Raw genomic sequence first — 21,287 nt, 5'->3', positions numbered from 1 at the left:
GCGAATTTGAAACGATGGACAATAAATCCAACTTCAATAGAAGAGAACTGAAAAATTGCTAGGATTTGAATGTATACTAATGCTAGGTTTACATTTACGAAATCCACTCGATTTCAACTGTCAATTCCATTGCTCAAACGTCAAATGAAATCTCATTCTGAAATCCATTGGATTTCATTTGACGTTTAACCAATGGAATTGGCAGTTGAAATCAAGTGGATTTCGTAAATGTAAACCAAGCATAATCGTGAAACCGTTTACTTTTCATTCATGTTTTGCAGTTTTTCTAAAAATGTTTGGGTTTTTAATAAATTTTTAAATTTTATATTTTTCCTGTCATAATTAATTTATTTCGATAAATTCTCTCATTTGTTAGAGATGGGACATATTTTATCGTCGTTCTGAGAGTAATTTAAATTGAACAATGTTGTTCGTTCTCAAAATTTTGTATGGGAAATGAAGTAATTATATCGTAAGTTGGGGTCGAACAACGAACAGAGAGCGAATTGCCGTCAGTCTGAACAAGGCATTAGCCCCGGTCTAGTGTGGACCGGTGACAGGGACTTCATTGAACAAATTTCATGAAATTAGGCGTTTTCATATCTCCAATACAACAATAAAAAAAAATTAATTTAGTATGGAACTCGTTTTGGGGACGCTTATGTGTTGGGTACTTATTATACATTATACAGTCGCTAATATGTGCAATATTGGGTATTTTCCTTGCGCCAAAACGGCCTAATGCTTGGTTTACATTTACGAAATCCACTCGATTTCAAGTGTCAAATCCATAGGTTAAACGTCAAATGAAATCCAGATGAGATTTCATTTGACGTTTGAGCTATGGAATTGACAGTTGAAATCGAGTGGATTTCGTAAATGTAAACTTAGCATTAGCACAACCCACATGCCTAAAAAAATCATACTGACTATAATGAAATAAATACTAATAAAACTCCATATTGCATTGTATGACACTAGTGGTCTGTTCCAGTACTGCAAGAATTTTTACTTTTTTTTCGATAACATAATTGGTCTGTTCCAGTACTGGAAGAATCTACTAATTTTTACTATTTTTTCGATAACATAAAGGAAAAATTGTTATCGTAGTATAAAATAGTAGCTTCTTGCAGGTTCTGGAACAGAGCAAAAGGAAAATCTGTTATAGTAGTAAAAAGTAGTAGCTTCTTGCAGGTTCTGGAACAGAGCATAGGTTATACTACCTGTTAAATTAATGCAATATGGAGTTTTTTTTTACCCCCTGTTTTTGTAAAATTTTTTATTCTTCTCACACGAATTGTCAAATTTTGTAGATCGATTTACTCGCTTTAGCGCAAATGTAGCGCGCTGATTTTTAAATGAGAAATTCTTAACTATATATGGAACGGGCATACGAAAAATTAGGTATGTATGTCCTCTGGGTGCTGAGCTATGGATGCCCAAATTATTACGAATATAGACGAACGAACAAAACTAAGTTACAAAAACAGGGGGTTAGTATTTATTTCAAAAGGTTCCGGTTAAATCTTTATAGTCAGTTTGATTTTTTGGGGCATGTGGGATAGACCGTTTTAAGCCATTTTTGGTCTGTTCCAGTACTGCAAGAATTTACTAATTTTTACTATTTTTTTCGATAAAATAAAGGAAAAAATGTTATCGTAGTAAAAAGTAGTAGCTTTTTGCAGGTTCTGGAACAGAGCATTTGTATATAAAAAGTGACAACTCATATGTACAAAAAAAATATCGTGTAATGTAATTTCTCAAACGTTGGCAATCTTAAACTAAACACATTAGAGGGGTGCCGCCTAAAAATCCGACATAGATTTTTTCCCTTTGAGTTAAAAGCAGTCTATTGTTTATTTTTCCTCAGGTAAAAATTTTAGTGAAATTCCAACTTTAAGTGGGGTTCAGACGATCAGTTTTGACTGACAGCTTTTGGTCAAATATCGATTGCTTCAGTTTTGTTGTGCTGTTCGTAGCGGCCAAACAGTCATTCAAGTTGGATGACAAACCAACAGTCAAGTTGAAAAATTACTGTGTTCACATAGCTATAAAATCATATAAATAACAACTTTTATTAATAAATATGGATGACAAAAAGATTGGATGCGCATTTTTGATCATTTCGCGAAAATAAAGTGACAAGAAGAAGGAAATGGGTAAAAAAATGGATAGCCTCCCGAAAACAATATTCACATGTGAATATTTTAAAAGTAATTCGAGATTCTGAGCCAAACGCTGTCCACTCCAGCTCCAGAAGATTCAGATAGCTTTATTTTTTTCAATTCCCTTCTGTACGATGAGCGGATTACGTTTATTTTCTTCTTGACGTCGTCAATAGAACAATCCTTCTTGTATTTCTTCATAACATTTAGTAGTTCTCCATATGCTTTTGTTTTAATGTCGCGCATCATATATTCTGGACTGGTTATGTCCCAGAGGCATCTTTGCATTTCGTAGCCACATAAAAATTCCTTTAAAAATTCATTTTCGTTGTCCATGTTTGTCGTTTTGTTTGCAATTTTTTGCTTGGCCGATATTAAAATGAAGGAAAAGATTTTTGTCTGCTATTTTTATCTCTTATTTGCAATAATAATCAATCAAATTAATAAAAACACACGACTTTTTTAACTTTTATTTGATATTTACTCTGCTAATTTATTCCTTGACTGACGTTGTTTTGTTCACACGGTCAAACAAACAAACAACCAACAGCTGACTGTCCAACATCCACAAAAAATTTTGTGGTTGCCTGATGACTGACAAAAATGAAAAATGAACCACACTGGCAAGCAACCGATTATTTGAACAAAGCTGTCAGTCAAAACTGATCGTCTGAACCCCACTTTAGAGGACTAAAACTTTTAGGGAACAGCTTTCATAGAACGATGCCCGAGAGTGTCATCTTTCAGTCCATTTATAACATTTCCGTCCGTTTAATAATTTTTTGAAATTACATGGGCAATATGAGTTTTTTTCATATAAATTATAGTATTATTATATATGGACATGTTTTAATAAATGAGTTTTTATAAGAGTTATAAGAGTTTTATTCAGTTTTTTAATTTTGAAAACAATTTTTTAAAGACATTTTTTCCATTTTTTTTTAATTTTTGATATTTGCATGGTTTGCTTATTGGTGTTTGCTCTTTTTGAAATAGTTAGAACATTTGAAAAATTCAAATTTTTAACTTTGACCTACCCATGGTATAAGTAAAGAGGTAGATTTAAATGAAAAAAATCTATAAAACCCTTGTTTTTCTTGAATTCCTAAAACTTCAAGATAAAAGCAACAAGTGGGTTTGTTTACAATCTATTTTTTGAGCATTTTATAAAAAACGCGAAAAATGAATGAATAGTTAAGTTTTCTCCACATAATCGAGTTGTGAATATGATAAACTGATTGTTTCAATGCAAATCTCACAAATTTCTTCCATACAAATGGTCTAAAAACAATTTGAAAAATCATTGAATTCGATTGTTTTTAAAATTGTTTGGCATATTATTCAAACACCACACACACATACACAGTTTGGTTATATTGTTTTGAAGTTTTAGGCATATTCGAATGAAAAAATTTAAATTGACAAAAAGCTTTGGCTAACCTTTCTTATTAAACCATGGACCTACCATGAATTATTTGGTCTGTTCCAGTACTGCAAGAATCTACTAATTTTTACTATTTTTTCCGATAACATAAAGGAAAAAATGTTATCGTAGTAAAAAGTAGTAGCTTCTTGCAGTACTGGAACAGACCAATTAATTCCTCTGAACTACTATACCGAATTCGAATGTTTTTAATGTATGTCGAAATTATGAAAAAATGTCTATCCGTTCAAAAGTTACAGAGTTTTGACCAGGAAAAAACGATTCTGAACCACTTTGCTACGTTCTAAAATTGAATTTTACAACGAAATTTCAATTTTGGCCATTCGCCCGTTTTGGATTCTAAATAAATAGAGGTGGCAAATCCACGATAGTATCGATTTTATCGATATTTTAAAACAAAAAATTGAATGGGCCGATATCGATAGTTTGACAACTCTAAGCCAAACTATAAATGTAGACGACGGCGTCATTGGCTACGGCGGCCAATTCGGCAAACTAACGGCGCAAGTTTTATACATTTCAAAACAGTAATGCCATATTGTAATTGTTGCCACAGTTGTTACATTCAATTAGTAAGAAAACATTTGCATCAAATGCCAAATTTACTCTTATGTTTGGTTTACATTCGGCGTCTTTTCGTGATTTCGCGCGGAATCAAGCAAAAATTATCATGATTTCGCATACAAAAATGAAATCATTTCATTTCGTGATTTCAACGAAATCGCAGTACACATGATATACAACCCTGTTATTGCCTGAAAAAGTACCAAAAGTTGCAACACTTTTCACTTATCACAATAAACAAGGTAGATGGTCAATTGATGCAACAAAAATTTTTAGTATAAAAATTTGTAAACAATGTGAAAAAAATATTAAATTACTTTGTCACAATGCTATTTTTCAGTGTGTTATTGTACTTTTTTTAATGGTAATGTTAGAAAAAGGAGCGAATTGTCAAAATATGATTCCCCATACAAATTTCTTAAAAAATAATGGAACGAAAAAATTACGGAAATTGCAAAAACTTCAGCAAATCGACGTATCAGCTATCGTATTTAGATGATAATAAACATGTTGCTAGTTTCTACTATGCCAAAATTGTATGGCAAAAAAACAGGAGAATTGGGTGTTTGTTATTCGGCGCTGTTTTTGTTTAAAGAGAAGTGAAAGTCTTGCTAAACTTCGGAGTACGGGAACGCATTTTTAGCACTAAACGGGAAAACTGCTGCAAGTTCCGAACACAACTTTTATCTATCAAAATTTATTATTTAGATGTCTCAACGATAAAATCATTTTTTATTTTTTCATTTGTTATTACTATACACAATTAATACGATATACAGATAATTTTACGGTAATTTTCGAAATAAAATTGTAAAGTTATATATTGTCGTATATTTTTGATGACTAATTCAATTTACAACAACTTGTTTTGAAAATTCATGTTCGATCAGCTGCGCATATGCATCTACCTTGATCATTGTGATATGTTTGAAATCAACAAAAAAATAAGTCCCAATTTACATTAGGCGAGTTTACTTGCGGCAATTGTCAGTTTGTAGGTGAGAGAGGGTGCTGAGAGGCAAAGGGTTACCATATGCCTCACCTCTCTCTCCTACAAAATGACAATTGCCGCAAGTAAACTCGCCCAATGTAAATTGGGACTAAGTGTAAACACCGGGATGTATTTCAGGATTTCGTGAAATCAAGTGGATTTTAGAGCGCAAGTGTAAACTTGGCATTATGCTCTAAAATCAACTGGATTTCACGAAATCCTGAAATAAATCCCGGTGTTTACACTTATTTTTTTCTTGATTTAAAACATATCACAATAATCAAGGTAGATGTATATGCGCAGCTGATCGAACATGAATTTTAAAAGAAAAGTTTTTGTAAATTGAATTAGTCATCAAAAATAGACGACAATATAGAACTTCACTGCTTTATTTCGAAAATTATCGTAAAATTACCTATATATCGTATTAATTGTGTGTAATACTAATGTTGTGTATTTATATTGAAAATAAGCACGCGTTTGATAATATTTAAATAGTACTTTATGTAATTAAATGGTCTGTTCCTTTACTTTTGAAAGTGGTAAAACCGGCAAAAGTAGCAAAAGTTGTAAACTGCTCCCATATGAATTGTATGGTGTATGAAGTAAAGGAACGCTTTTCGAGTAAAAAGTGGTAAAACTTGAAGATTCTTGCACGTAAAGGAACAGAGCTAAAGATATACGTTTTGATCTGTTGATCAAAACACTGACATAGAATCAGTGTTGCCATGTGTATGAAATATACTATTGAGATACTTGCATAACTTGCAATAATTTTTTTTTTAGAATTAATTTAAGTTATTTGATACACATTTGTGTTGTTAAATTCCTATTTCTCTGAATAAATATATTGTGTGCGTGAGTTTGTGTTATTGCATAAGTGTGTATGTGCGATTGTGTGCGTAAGCAAATGACGCAAAAAACAGATGTAAATACACTTCATTTGATTCTAGGATTTCGTAAAACGAAATCATTTAATGTGCATATGTAAATTGGACTTAAAATTTTTTGTTGCAGCAATTGACCATCTTCCTTGTTTATTGTGATACGTAAAAAGTGTTGCAACTTTTGGTACTTTTTAGGCAAAAAGCAGGGTTGTTTATCATGAGTACTGTGATTTCGATGTTGATTTGGCTGAAATCACGAAATGAGATGATTTCATTTTTGTATGTGAAATCATGATATATTTTGCTTGATTCCACGCGAAATCACGAAACGCCTTCGAAATCACGGAACGACGCCGAATATAAACCAAGCAAAACATCAATTCCTTTTAATAATAGAATCACGGTTTAATTAGAAAACCATGAATTGAATTTTTATTTATTTTATAGCTGGTTTACATTTGGTATCGTTTTGCGACATCGTATGTGTTTCGTGATTTCTCGCGTAATCAAGCAAATTTTACCATTATTTCGCTTATAAAAATTAATTCATCTCATTTCATGAGTTCGTTTTAGAATACAATGCTAATTTTTCATTGTGTTTCAGTATTTTTTTTACTGGTGAAGTTAGGCAATTGTCAGTTTGATGTAGAGAGAGGTGAGGCATATGGTAACCCCTTGCCCATGGTATAATAAAGTAGAGATAGGACAGGTATGAAAATCGCTGAAAAATACAACCCTGTAGCCATGGCTTAAAACGTCAAATGACATGGAACAATAATAAAGGTAAATGTATATGAATAGTTAGTCGGTTTTACAAAAACATACTTCACTCAAGCAATCGAAAAAAAAAACATGAACATTATAACTTCACTGTTTATTTTAAAAGTGCCAAATAGAGTAAAAAATAAATATCACTTCAGTTATTTTCCAGAATATTATTACTAGATAAGTGTTCCAAAAATAGCAAAAGTTGTGCCCAAAACTTAGGACAGCGAAAACAAAAATGCCATTCTCTTATCTTCTACTTGAAAAGTTTGGCTGATCTAACATCGTGATAGCTGGCATCCGATATGCAGATACGGCGACATTTTAGTTAGAAATTGTACAATATTTGTAATTTTTCGGTTTCCGCACTTTTAGAACAAATTTCAATAAATGTCAATACTTGACAAATCGTTCATTCGCAAGTATTACTGCATATTAAAAAGTCAACAATTTTGTTTAGCCACGCGAATAAAATTTCTTGTCCCTGTTTTCATTTTTAAGATATAGTGTTAAAGCAGTTTTTTGTTGGAACAATTCACCGATGCATCTACCTTTATAATTGCATAATGTCAACAACAGTAAAAAATTTCAACCCTGCTTTTGACAGAATAGGCCATAACAAGAAAAAAAATTGTAATCAGCTGTTAGCTGTGGCCTACCTTATACATTAGTGTACCTCTCACCAACAAACTGAAAATTGCCGGCAGGAAAATTGCCTAATGTAAATATGGACTTAGCAAAACAGGGAATTGCCAAAAATAGTTTTCTTATACAAATTTGTTCAGAAAGTTCGGAAATGGAAATTTGCAAAAACTCTAACAGTAGCCGTGTTTCCTTACGTGCCTGAGTTTACCAGTTTTTACCACATTTTACCCGCAAATTGTTCCCTTACTTTTAAAAGCACACAATTTATATGAGAGCAGTTACACTTGGCGACATGGCGATTGTTTTGGCGGTTTACAGAATAGTTGGCGATATTGTTGGAAATTTCCTCCTTTTATTAATTAAGCAATTTTTTGCATTTTGTTGTTTTATATGAGACAATAAATCCATGCATGTGATAGGCATAAAGGCGTGGGTACATAAGCTGCCTCGCCTGATTGCCTTGCTTTTCTGCTTCATTTCTGACATAACAAAAATAAAAGAATAAAGAAGGCCGAGCCAATTTCGAACTATGTTGTCCTTTTCGCTTTTATTCTTTTATCAGAAGCACAGTCTATACAGTCGGACCAAGATCTATTTAACAGGTCACGTAAAGAGCACAAATACAACTCTGATTTGACCGAAAATTCTTCAAACTGTCAAAATGTTTGTTTACTTTTTCATACAATTAATTCACAATAACAAAAAATTTGACAGATTGAAACCAATCAGCTGGTCATTTTACGCCACCTTATAATTTCATCATGAGTCGGACACTCAGCCCAAACTAGTTAGCCCTGACTATTTAGTTTGCTGTCAAATGCATTATTGTGACATAAAATACAAAGGAAATCAAATCACAATAATGAACAGTCCAAGGCATATTCATATAAGGTAAATGCATGAATTACAACAACTAACAAATTTACAAAAACAACATTGTTGTTATTGAAAATTAATTGTCAAAGATAAATATTGAACAATAGGGTCGTTCCAAAAATTTGTTCAGGAAAAACCTAAATACATTTTGAAAATCCTCTAAAATAGAACAAATTTGAATCAAAATATAAATATAAAGCATACAGAACTGTCGTAGGTTATTGTTATTATACGTTTACTGTGGAAAGAAGAATTTTATGGTAGCAAATTTCGAAGTTTCAAATTTCATGAGTAGACCCTATTACATTTTGAAAACTAAATTTACAAAAAAAGTAAGAATACAGCTGATTGTCACTTCTACCTTGTATAAATATGCCTTGGAACAGTCTATTATGTTTGTTGTCAAAAGTTGTTAACAGAACTCTGTAGGCCTTGATCAGAAGCAAGCAAGACAAGCAGGCGAGGCAGCTTATGTACTCAGCCCTTTACATATTTTTATAACCTCCGGTATTTAAGTTTTTTTGTTTGTAACGCACTGGAATAATCATAATTATGCCTATTTGAATGTATCTGGATCTTAAAGTGATTACTACAGAGGGACAGGGGGCGGACATCCATAGATCGCCTCAGAATTTAACCCGGGTATACTTTATAGTGTCGCAAATTAATTTTTCAATACGTGACAAACGGAAAAACAAACTTAAAAAGCTAAATGCAGTACAATTTTTAACATAAACTGAAGTGTTTTCGGTTTGGCGATTTTTGAAATTTGATTTAGCGATTTGGGCAGAATAAAATCTGACAACGCTGCCCAGAACTGCAAGAATCAAGTAATTTGTACTATTTTTGTCGATAACATAAAGGAAAAAATGCTATCCTAGTAAAAATTTGTAGATTCCTGCTTGTTCCGGAACACACATGAGTTGTGTTCCTTTACTTACCTGAGGTTACCATTTTTACCATTTGTTACCACATTTAACCTGCAAAGCGTTCCTTTACCCAAAAAAGTGGTAAAACTGGAATCAATTTTTAAGAGAGGAGAGAGAATAAAAATTCCTTTCTCTTCTACCACAGGCTACCAGTCAAATTTCTTCAGGTATGTTTGACGGCTATTTGACAATGAAGAAAAAATGAACAAAAACAGAAAAAAAGTCGAACGCTGACAAAACAAAATTAAAAAGTGTGAAATAAAAGAAGAAATTTTATTTTTTTATGTTTCTTTTTGACATTGCTACCATATCTACCATTGTTTTCGTACATTTACTTTTCTGGTAAAGCTGTTCGTGAGAGAGCAGTTTTGAGGAATTTTGACAGTTTTCTCTTTTATCACTTTTACCATTAAAAAAGTAAAGGAACGAAGCTATGTATTGTTACGCGTGTAACTGATATGTTTAAGTTAATTTAGTTGAATTTCCGTTAATTTAAATATTTGAAATGTAATGTAGATTTCTATTGAGCAGTTACTTTGTTTAAATCGAGTTACAACAACAACTATTGGATAGAATTCTCTCCATCATTCTAGTTTTTACTTTACATGTTATTTATGTGCTTTTGTTTCCATTTGTTTTGACATAATCATAATCATAATTATCGCTTAGATTGCTATTTATTGATTTGTTTTGTTATGCAGCCCAATCAAGAATATTCCTGCGGAATTTGAATCTCGTGGAATAGATTTTTCTCGAGAAAACATTCCTCCAAATATGAAAAATTAAAAAAACATTGAATTTGGCAGCACTGAAGGTCTTTTTCATAACTTGTGTGCGCTAATTTTTGTGAAAACAAATAGAAAATGTTAAGTGTTTGTGTTTTTAGAAAAAATTAACAAATTTAATCAAATAAATTGCACTGGTATACATCAAAGATATTCAGAAGATGTTACTATTTATGAAAAACATCATATGAGACTGGAAAGTTCCAAGGAGATAGTGCAAACGACTCCAGTGGAACTGCCACTATCATGAATGTATTAAAAACGATTGTACTATTGTTTTTAATTAAATAATCGCAAAAATTAAGAAAAATGAACAATTCGAGTTTACGCAGTACGCGAACAAAATTTTCTTTCTTAAATAGGCGGCCTTCGGCCGGGGATTTAAGACTTTCTCCTATGGACAGGAGCTAAATATTGATTAAATTGTAAATTTTTCACTAAGTAGCCGGCCTTTAACAAGGGAATTTTCGCAACTTGTGGGTGACGAGATCTACCTGTGATCCGAGCTTAGTGGGTAAACTCGTCTTATGCCCTAATGTTATTTTGTAAAATATGTTCAGTTTTTAATAAATTTCCAACCATAAATGTTGGATTTTAGTATAATATCCCAACCAAAGTGTTTATTTTGCATGATTTGTACAAAGTTTGTGGGAAATACTAAGATTTTTGTAAACTCTTTTGGAGGAATACACATGTTTGGGGACGTTCATGATACCTAGTTTTTCTCCATCGCAATTTTTTTCCGTGCGGATTTTTTGTTTGTGATAAGAAAAAAAGTGAAAAGAGAGAAATTCCGCATCGAATTTTCATTCGTGATTGGGTTTATTGTTGTTTTCCATTTAAGAGTTAATGGCCCACGTATTTCCGTCCGGAATCTTGCAAATCGCAAGGCAACTAAATTGGAAATTGCCTTAAGGTCATAAGGATGTTGACTTAGGCCCGTTATTATATCCTTTCTGTAGTTAAATATTGGCCGGTATCGGTCAGATAACCCATTTTTTATTCTTTCATGTTTGCTTTAAGAATAAGTGTCAGATAAATTTAAAGGAACTTTGTGTTCCTTTTAAAATTTAAACTGCGCCCGGGAGTATGCTGCACCAAAAGCAAGAAAAAATTGTCAGCAAATTCAAATGAACCAATCAGATTTGAGAAAACTTGAGGTATACAGATTTTTTTGCTTGACATTGCCATATTTTTACAAAATATAACATTTAGTTTAAATGGAAAATGTAATAACAAATTCCTTGTATTGCGAACTTTATTCCTTACTTTTCTTAAAGTAAGGTATAACAAAAATAGACTTTAAAGACAAGATGTAAGAACGGGCATTAGTCTACTGATTTTCAAAAAAAAAAAAAAAAAAACGATATTTCAGAAATTTTGCGGTTACTGCGTTTAGTAAATTAATAAAAACTTCATTTAAAAGGTCGGCTTTATAGCAAACCCGTTCGTGGGTATTGATTTGGTTACGAAGTTTTTCGGCAAATCACACACACGCGACCCGAACGCAAAGTAAGAGAGCAAATGTATTGATTTTTTTACTTCAGTCTTGTACTGAATTTCATGCAAGCAGGTTGATGCCGCTTTATTTGTTTATTTTTGGGTACACAGAAAAGATTTTGCAGTTGTACAGCAAATATGTGGAGGGAAGAATTTGAAAATGATTTTTGTTTTGTATTAATATTTTTAATGACGCAGAATGCCTCGTCTGCAATGCAACAATAAAAAATGTATGTATGCTTAGAAAGTCTTAAAAAATCATTTTTATATACAATTTGTTTTTCTCTCAAAATTAACATATGAAGAAAAATACTTTTCAAATTATGAAGTTATTTATATTATTTTTAATTTAAGTCATACAAAACGAACGCGCCAACAATATATTTTTCATTTCACACTCAATATGAAAATCATCACCCTGTTCTGTCAGTGTAATTTTACCCACACATAAACAATTTAAGCGCTCGCTCTTCTTGGTCGGCTATGCTTTATAGCAGTTGGGAGCTACGAAGTCGTCTTCTGCGAAGATATCGTATATTTAGGAATAAATCCTTGATAATTAAAACACGTGGGATGCCAAGCGAAAACTTAACACCGCAATTTTATCATTTTTTAAGCCCGTAGGCGTGAATTCAATTGAAATTTATGTCTGTGCTGTGAGCCGTCCGAAATCAAACTGTTCTGATTGTTTTTCATGTTTGTTTGATAGTTTAATTACAATCGCTGCCATGTAGGGACTTTGGCCGATTTAAAGCTCACATAAGGCTAGCTTTTTTTATACCCTCCACCATAGGATGGGGGTATATTAAGTTTGTCACTACGTTTGTAACTACTCGAAATAATCATCAGCGTGCAATTCTCGCCAGGGATAACAATCTTGACGCGATGCGGGGGCTTAAGGTCACAGTTTCCACACTCAACACCCTGGAAGTGTTTAGTTGGGGAACTGTGACCGACCAAAGGTTATCCAAGTAGCGGTCTCCTACTTATTAGAGACCCCCTAACGCCGGGGTGTCAGGCGAAACCGTGCCCATCGGTGTTCTAAGGTTTGCAGTTAGGGTACCAACTGTATTAGAACGGAGCCTCGTTGATACCTGGGCATCTCAACGCAGTAATGGCTTAGTTGTCATGTCCTTGCCATGGTACAGGAGGGCTATGCCATGGTGGACCTCACTTCCCCCACTAAATCTATGACGTATGGAGAGCAAAAATTTAAACAAAAAAACAACCAAAACTAATCCGATTGATGACAACAATGCAATGCCAAAGGACAATTCTTCAGATTCAAAATCTATTACCAAGTCTGGGGCAACCCAGCCAACGGTTGACGGGACGGTAGTGTCGGGAGGGGACGGACCGAAGGTACCCACTCTGGGAGCTGTCACTGACAGTTTGGCTGAACAAAGCCGGAAACTCCTGGAGATACTGGAGCAGACGTTGGCCCTGCGTCTCAGTCAGGGTGGCTATTCTACTGGGGCCGAGGACGGCTCATCGGATGACGAAATGAACACCACAGTCATTCCAGCGACTGTAGTCAACGATGAGCCGGCCTCGACCTCAGTGGAAGCAGCCACCTGTATGAACTCTGGACCAACCGATGCACCAGCTACCCAACCATCGGCCGCAGCCGATGTTGCTGGCTCAAAAGGACTGGCTGCTGTTGAGGAAGGAGCTCCGACCAAAATACCGGCCGGAAAAGCTCCCACCACCTCAGATAGCTCTGCTAGTAATTGGGCCAAAAAGAGGAAGGCGTACCACAGAGCAATGCACTTCCTCAGGAAGTTCATTGACAGGGAACCCTCATCTATAACGCTGAGAGAATGCAAGCTGATCAGGATTAATCTCAAGGTAGTGAAAAAGATCGAAAGATCTCACCCTCACTTACCCAAGGGAAAACCTGATATCAGCAAGCTTTCTCTTATTACGGCAAACGAAGAGGTTAGGTCAATGCCTACATCGACTCCCACAGCCCCCAAGGGCCAAACTGGGAGCGATGTTGACATGATCCGTAAACCATCAAATGATTCGCCTCCTTCGACCTCAAAGCTCTCTTCAAAGGGATGTCCCGTCACACAGACAGGGCAAACCTCAAAGAAGAAGGCAGCCAAGCCGAAGGGGACGCATCATAAGAGTTAAAAATCTGGGAAGTCCGACCGAACACCGGTCTCCGCACCTGGGGGGGCACCTACCAAGCCCAATCCATCTTCACCAAAAATCGCGGTGAAGAGAGACAGGTCAATGGAGGAGCCACTCCCCAGTGCAAAGAGGCCCACTTCAGGTCAACAACCCATTATTCATACCTCCCCAGCCGGTTGCCCTAAGACTGGGAACAGGAAAGATGCCGCAGCCAGTTCAGCCTCACAAGCTAACTTGGGCCACAAGGAATCTTCCAGTTCCCATCTCAAGACCAACAGCAGGGGAAAAAGAACAAGCAGACCGATGGTGCCGGATGAGTTGCGAGCAGCGGTCATCGATAAATCTGACCCTGATTGGATAATCAGAGAGGATCGATGGCTACTTATCGAAACTCGTCTGCGTGACATCGTGTTCGCAGGAGAAGGGGAACCTCCTAAACACACCCAATTTGGCAGTGCCGCTCCATACAGAGGCGTTAGGGTCATCTGTTGTGAAAATAGGGAATCTCTGGATTTCCTCACTTCCACGATAGAGGGTCTTGGCGAACTCTGGGAGGGATGTCAATTGGCAGTCGTTGGGGTCAACGAGGTCCCTTTCAGAAGAGTGTTGTCAGCTTGGGTGCCACCTCCACCTGTGGATCCCGCGCGCATACTGACCATACTCGGCAGACAAAACCCCAATCTCCGGACCAGCACATGGAATCTGGTCAGCCACAATCCGGAAAATGGAGGTGTTGCCATCAGGGTGTCAATAGACACTCAGGGGCAAGAGTACTTAAGGACTCGTGAGGGCAAACTACACTTTGGTCTAGGATGGATCAGATTCCGCCTAGGACGAAAGTAGTGGAGGAACGGAGGCAGCAGCCGCTTCGCATAATGCAGATTAATCTGCATCACTGCAAAGCGGCTGCTGCTGAACTTCTTCTAGCCCTCAAGAAGTCTGAAGTTGACATCGTCTTAATCCAGGAGCCTTACTTATACAAGAATAAGGTTGCTGGATTAAACGATAGCAACTACACCACCTTCGCCACATCCAACGGGGACAAGGTAAGAACCTGTGTAGTTGCTAAGAAGAGTCTTAAACTAATATTCCTCTCTAATTTCAGCGGAGGTGATATTACGGCTGTAAGGATGGAATGCAGCTCCCATGGAGCCACCATATTCTCGTCCATTTACATGCCATTCGAGAGCCCTGACCCACCGGGTAATGACGTGGAGAAGCTTGTCAAAGAGATGGGTAGCACTTGCCTCATCATCCTAGGATGTGATGCCAATGCTCACCATTTCCACTGGGGCAGCAGAGACACAAATGCCAGAGGTGAGTCCGTATTCGATTTTATCTTAAAATATAATCTCAGAATATGCAACAGGGGAAATGAATACACTTTTCAAAATAGAATCAGGGGGGAGGTTATAGACATAACCCTCACTAATAAAGACGAATCTATTATCAGTGACTGGAGGGTATCGGAAGAATGCTCCTTTTCGGATCATCGGAAGATATTCTTCCAAGTCTCTGTTAATGGCATTCGACAGCCACCATTTAGAAATCCACGGAAAACCGACTGGAACAAATTCAATGAACTAGTAAGCTCCAAGCTGGGAGTGTCACGATACCCCCAAACAGCCACAGAGGTTAATAGTGCAGTGAATCACGTGACAGAGGTTTTGGTGGACAGCTATGAGACCGCCTGCCCACTCACTTACCCAGGCAGAAGATGTCAACCGGTCTGGTGGTCGAAAGATCTGGCTAATCTCAGGAAGATTAGCAGAAGGCTCTACAATAAAGCCAACAAAACGAAGTTGTCCACAGATTGGGAGAACTACAAGGTATCTTTCAATAAGTACAACAGCGAAATAAAGAAGGCTAAACGCAGATCTTGGGTCTGCTTTAGCGAGTCTATAGAGGGAGTAAAGGATGTAGCCAGGTTTCGTAGAGTACTGTCGAAGGACCCTAAATCCATCGGCAGTATCAAGCGGGATGATGGCACATGGACTAACTCCGGTCTAGAAACTCTGGATCACCTGGCCAACACCCACTTTCCCAACTGCATGGATGCACCAGATCGCTCAGCCGATCCACCAATGTGTAACCAAGCCACAGGGGAAGTGAGTGTCATCGAGGAGATCATAAGTCACACAAAGATAGCTTGGGCGATAAACACTTTTAAGCCCTTTAAATCACCTGGTCCAGATAGTATCTTCCCTGCTATGCTACAAAACGCATTGGAGGTGTTGATACCACACCTGGATCATATTTATAGGGCCTGTCTACGTCTATCGTTCACACCGGTTCTGTGGAGGGAGGTCACGGTGACATACATCCCCAAAGCGGGGAAGTCAAGTCACACGCTTCCCAAAGACTACAGACCAATCAGCCTATCTTCCTTTCTATTGAAAACGTTAGAAAGATTGCTTGACCTAGGAATAAGGTCCAAACTTGGAAACAGTGTTATTAGTCCTGCCCAACACGCCTACATCAAAGGCAGATCGGTGGAGACTGCACTTAATGAAGTCGTTGGTTTAATCGAGAGGAATACGATGGGCTCAAACTATACGTTAGCAGCGTTTCTAGATATAGAAGGCGCCTTTAATAACGTCAAACTCGAATCCATCCACAATTCACTCTTGAACTTAGGTGTTTCCCCTACACTGATCAATTGGATCGATGGAATGCTTAGCGGCAGGATAATCAATTCAAATATCGGTGAGACCTCCATTCGGAAGTCTGTCACCAGGGGCACACCACAAGGAGGTGTATTATCACCACTGCTGTGGCTCCTGGTGATTAACGAAATACTTAAGGAATTTGACCAACTACGTAAAAAGACTGTAGCTTATGCTGATGACGTGGTCATAATGATCACCGGGAAGTTCCCACAAACGCTATCGGAACTCATGCAAGGAGCTCTGGACAAATTATCAAGATGGGCACACAACAATGGACTTGGGGTGAACCCATCTAAGACAGAGCTGGTTCTATTTACGAACAAGAGAAAAGTCAAACCATTCACCCTACCAACGCTGGATGGAGTGGCCCTAAAGCTCTCCCTAGAGGCCAAGTACCTTGGCATTATCCTGGACCACCAACTAACGTGGAAAAGGAATGTCGAGGAACGTGCCAAGAGAGGACTTATAGCCCTTTATTCTTGCAAGAACTCTATTGGTAAGAGTTGGGGTTTGAAACCACAGGTCATACACTGGATTTTTACGGCCATAGTTCGCCCCATTCTAACTTATGGTTCATTGGTATGGTGGAATGCTTTGAGTAAGACATCCCTTCTCCGTAAGATTAATGTCGTTCAAAGAGCGGCATCTCTCCTAATTACCGGTGCCATGAAAAGCACTCCACAGGCTGCTCTCAATGTATTACTGGATCTTCATCCGATGAATCTCGTGGTACAGGAGTTGGCAGCAAAGAGTGCTCTCCGACTCAAGGAGTTAAATTCATGGCGTAACTTCGACTACGGCCATGCTGCTATCTTACGACAATCTGGACTATCGGTGGGTTTGGAGGTAATCAGTGACTATATATCACCACAATTACACTTCGACGACATTGAAGTTCGGATACCTGACAGAGAAGCCTGGACCCACAACTCCCTACCTCTACCCGGTATAGAGATTTATACCGACGGATCCAAGATGGAAAAGGGAACAGGAGCGGGCGTCTACAGCGATACCCTCAACTTACGGATCTCGTACAAGCTAAGCGAAAATTGTAGCGTCTTCCAAGCCGAAATCTTTGCGGTCACGAAAGCAGCAGAATTGATTAAAAACATGGAAGGGGATATAGCCGGACCGGTGACTATCTATGTGGATAGCCAAGCGGCCCTAAAATCACTTAGATCCCATTCAATCAAATCTGCTGCGGTCTTGCACTGCAGGAAAGCTTTGAAGGCACTACGATCAATCGTTACCTTGTGCTGGGTCCCGGGGCATTGCGACATCGAGGGAAATGAAAAGGCGGATGAACTGGCACGTCGCGGATCTGAGTCAAACGACATCGAAATCGATAACTCAATCAGGCCACCCCTGTGTCACTTCATGCGGCTCCTAGAACAAACATACAGGGAGAAGGCTGGTCAGATCTGGAATAACGAACCTGGCTGCAAGGTATCAAAGGCAATCTGGCCCAACCTCTCCAAAAGGAAGACCACTTCCCTACTCTCTATGAGAAAACCCGATCTAAAACTAATGATTGGAGTTATCACGGGACACTGCAGGATAAGATCAATGACCTGCAAATGGGATAGAGATGACCCCACGGACTACTGCAGATTATGCGTAGACGAAGAAGAAACAGAGACGATTGAGCACTTATTATGCCGTTGTCCAATGCTCAGGACCAGGAGAGTTCAAACAATGGGTGAACATACATTATCATCTCTGACAACATTCTGCCAAGCCGAGCCGACAACACTGCTTCTTCTCGTCAAGGGTCTGAAGTGGCTTCAACACGAACAACCTACAGCATCTTAATACGGCTAACCTCCTTACTCGCTCTCTCTCCTTACAAATAATCTCTCAATCCGTAGCACTTACTTAATCATTCTCAACTATCCTCTAACTTACTTAATTATTCCTTTTTCCTATTTCTAAACTCGATATGCTATTATTTCTTTTCTTTTCTCCTACCCTTACTATAGGATGAACACAATGGACCATAAGGTCTCCGAGTGGAGTGGCTGTCCAAACACGACAGCTGCGCGTCCTTTAACCTAACCTAACCTACATATATATAGCCATTTCCGTCCGTCTGTCCGTCTGTGGAAATCACTCTAGCGTCCGAACGGATTGACGTAGGTTGATGAAATTTTGGGAAAATATGTTATTTTTACGTAGGACTTTTGGTATTGAAAGCGGGCTATGTAGGTCCACGCTTTCGTATAGCCCCCATACAAAATGACGCGTGACGCGTCGTCGTTTTAAGGAATTTTTAAGATATTTGGCCCATTTTACCACCGAATTGGTTGTGATTTGGTACTTTGTGTCTCCAGAGGCCAAAAAATATTCCTACCAAAGTTGGGTTATATAGGTCCACGTTTTGGTATAGCCCCCATATAAGGCCCCATATAAAGTACGCGTCATTTTAATATATTTTGAATGTATTAGACCCATTTGACCACAGAATTGGTTGTAATTTGGTATTTTGTGTCTTTAGAGGCCAGAAAACATTCCTACCAAAGTTGGGTTATATAGGTCCACGTTTTGGTATAGCCCCCACATAATGCCCCTTATAAAGTACGCGTCATTTGAATATATTTTGAATGTATTAGACCCATTTGACCGAAGAATCGGTTGTAACTTTGTATTTTGTGTTTCCAGAGGCTAAGAAACATTTCTACCATAAAATGTTTATATAGGTCCACGTGTTGATATAGCCCCCATAATACAATATCTCCCGATTTTCGATATTTTGAACGTTTTAGCCTCATTATCACACCGAGATGGCTGAAATTTAAAATTTAGTCTTCTTTAGGCGTATAAAACTTTCCCCCAGAAATTTTTAGGTATAGGTCCACGCCATCATATAGCCCCCATAGAACGGTACCTTCCGCATTTCGGTATTTTGAAGGTTGTGGCCACATTAATCCACCGAAATGGCTGAAATTTGTGGTGGAGGGTATAAAAAGTTCGGCACGACCGAACTTAACGCTTTTCTTACTTGTTTTAAACATAAGTGGCATTTTATCGATTATTTTCCCTTATGCCAACTGACTAATATTACAAGGCGATGAGCGCCTGAGTAGTCAGTATTGTCCAACGCCAGATAACTTTTCGACTGATAATAAACTAACTTTTTTGCCTATTTGTAGTCAGTTTAAAACATAATGTGAAAAAAAAACAATTTTTGTTTCTGTGTGTTTTTTATTTTTGACTTTTCATATTCTCTCTCTCCCTCTCTTTGTCTCTCTCTCTTTTTTGTTAGAGAGAAGAAGATGCAAATTTGTATATTTCCTTTGTGTTCCTTTTTAATTCCAGAATAATATGAGTAATACGAGGGCAGTTCGGAAATTTCTTAGCCTAGCACAAAAAGAGCGGTATAAACAGAAAAAAGTTAAGTGTTTTGGAAACTTCCATCTCTGTTATGAACACATGTTAAATTTTGTTTCGATCTGGCAACTCCTTCACATAAAAATAGGTGTTCAAAAAAGACGCATCCGCAATTTTTTACAATGGAAAAATTAGAAATGCGTGCTGTCAATAAATATTTACATATAAAAAGTTTATCGGGACAAGAAATTCATAATGATATGGTGAATGTGTTAGGTGAAAGTGCTCCCTCATATGCAACAGTAAAAAATTGGGTTGCTGAATTTAAACGTGGTCGTACAAGCATTGAAGATGAACCACGTAGTGGACGTCCAAAAACAGCAACAACAACAGAAATTGTAGCCAAAGTGCATGATATGGTATTAAATGATCGACGAATAAAAGTGTGTGAAATTGCTAATATCATGGGCATCTCAAATGATCGAGTCCATTTAATTTTGCATGAAGAACACCAGATGAACAAGCTTTCTGCAAGATGGGTGCCGCATTTGTTAACAGTCGATCAAAAACGCATAAGAATGAACATTTCTCAAGCTTGTTTGGATCGTTTTAAGCGAAATAATATGGATTTTGAGCGTCGTTTCATAACTGTTGATGAGACATGGATCCACCACTATACTCCAGAGACAAAAGAACAATCCAAACAATGGACTGAGGCTGGAGGAAGTGCCCAAAGAAGGCAAAAACAATTCAATCGGCTGGTAAGGTTATGGCAACGGTTTTTGGGACTTCAAATGTATTTTATTGATTGACTATTTGCAAAAGGGTAAAACAATAAATTCAGATCAATTTTTTTTGGATCAATTAAATGTACAAATTCGAGAAAAACGTCCTGGCTTACAACACAAGAAAAATGATTTTTCATCAAGACAACGCACCAGCGCACAAGAGTGTTTTAACAATGGCTAAATTAAACGAATTAAAGTACGAGTTGCTTGACCACCCACCTTATTCTCCTGATTTAGCTCCCAGTGACTTTTACTTGTTCCCAAATCTAAAAAAAATCCTTGCTGGCAAGCGTTTTACCTCAAATGAAGATGCAATTACAGTTGTAAACCACTATTTTGAAGACCTTGAGGAAAACTATTTTAATCAAGGGATAGAATTGCTAGAAAAGCGTTGGACTAAGTGTATTGAAGTTTCAGGAAATTATATTGAAAAATAAAAATATTTTTGAAAAACTAACTATTCTCTTTCATTGATAGGCTAAGAAGTTTCCGAACCGCCCTCGTATGTACGAATATGTTCAGTCCATCAACACTGTATTCTATAACTGGATGCGACAAACACAAAAACTTTGCAGAAGGTACATGTTTCTGTTTTCAGAGTGGTTAATCTCTAGATAACTTTTCGACTAACTTTATATTGGTTGCAGCAAAGGTACGTACCCGTCTAAACGTTGCAAATAAAGCACGGACAGACACAACACGAAAGTTGGACATCGCTAAGCTGCAAATACAACAGATACCCACAGCATATTCCACTCAACTGACCCAATTGCTTAATGCAAGCGCTTCTCGTCCCGATAACATATCAGCACAATG

This window comes from Musca autumnalis, unplaced genomic scaffold (assembly GCF_047663935.1).
Source record: "Musca autumnalis isolate F117 unplaced genomic scaffold, ASM4766393v1 scaffold_1, whole genome shotgun sequence".
In the NCBI taxonomy this organism is placed as follows: domain Eukaryota; kingdom Metazoa; phylum Arthropoda; class Insecta; order Diptera; family Muscidae; genus Musca; species Musca autumnalis.
Note: the sequence above shows the minus strand (reverse complement) of the source record.